We start from the raw sequence: 1,559 nt of genomic DNA, 5'->3' as shown, positions 1-1,559 counted from the left end.
ATGGTTATTACTTGCTTAATGGGAATTGAAAAGTTTTGTCATTGTTTTTAAGACATTTTTGGTTATTAGAAATATAAAACGGTCCGAGTGTGAAGAAAGTAAAATGCGAGCAAAGCGTGGGTTAAAATGTCCAAATCTCTTGAGGTTTACAATTACAGACAATCCATGAATTTTGAATGGGAAGCGAGTTTGAAACAAATACAATTAGTGAAATGCGGAGTAAAACCCGAAAACATGAATATGGAGTGGTAAGTTATAATAACAAGAAAACGTATTAGCGTAAACGTATTATATAACGTTTCATCCTTTTTCCCACTAATGATGTGTGCGTGTGTGAGCTTTCATAATCATAGTTGCATTCTACTAGATTATGTACATTTGTAGGCTTTCTATTGGTTGTTTAAGCTTAGAAATGCGTTTACATAACAAAATTATTATGTTTGACTTCAATGTCTTTTGATGTGTTTGATGAATCCAAGGTCAGAGTTTTTTTTATGTTTCACCCTTAATTTTTTATTTTGGAAAGCAATTTTTTTTATTTAAAAAAAGGTATATACTTTGAAAATGCGAATTTGTTTGTAAAAATATATGTGGGAACAAATGTAAAATATTACTAATTCTTTTCGAATTCGATCGATATGCTACAAGATTGTACAAAGTTACTAAATAAACAGGTTATAACTAGCATTTCAGTAAATAAATCATACCAAAAATAGGTTCTTCTACGACCAAAACATATTTATTATCAAGAAATTTTTTTTTATTAAGCCTGAAGTTATGTTGTTGATGGTTAATCGAACAACAGTTAGTCAGTAACAGTAGCTTTGACTAGGAAGGAGGATGGTAACTGGTAAAGTGTCTGTGTCTCTCAAGTGGATGCATTTACAAACAGAGAATGTTAGGTAATGCCGCCTTTTTCAGTCTTCAGTTAGGCGCAGTTAATGTCTAATCTTAAACTTTAGAAATAATTTAACAGTGCAATGAGACTTTTTTACCCTCTCGCAAATTTAGTTTTATGTTCAATGTTTTTTGTTCTTGTTTTAGCCATCTTCTAGAAGGCAATGACAAATTTGTCATAAAACGCTAACTTCGAAACACTATAACCACATTCACGTACGGCTCATCAGAATTTGAGGCTTCTCTACTTAATTAGCATAATAGCATTCAATTGTTTTGTTTTGCTTTGGAATATGCAATCGCCGGAAGACACTCTACGTCGCCGTGAAGACTCTTCTGTCTGAGTAAATTGTACTTTTAGTCAACATTTAGCTTTCCCAAAACATCTCCTAATTTTGCTTACTTCAAAAGAAATTCATTTTTTAGTCACTATTAGAGTAGTACATTATCCACGCTAAATTTTTTTATATATATAAACACTGGTACGTTCCTTAACAATAAAAGTAATTAACAAAGACTAAATACATTGAATTTATCGAAAAAAATGGATGAGAAAATATAATAATGTATGTTTGTGGTTTTTCAATTAAAAGCACATAACTTTAGAAGGTTGTTGAACAGCTCTTCTGTTTTTTTTTTTTTTTTTTTTTTTTTTTCTTTTT

Source organism: Camelina sativa, chromosome 11 (genome assembly GCF_000633955.1).
Source record: "Camelina sativa cultivar DH55 chromosome 11, Cs, whole genome shotgun sequence".
Lineage (NCBI taxonomy): Eukaryota > Viridiplantae > Streptophyta > Magnoliopsida > Brassicales > Brassicaceae > Camelina > Camelina sativa.
Note: the sequence above shows the minus strand (reverse complement) of the source record.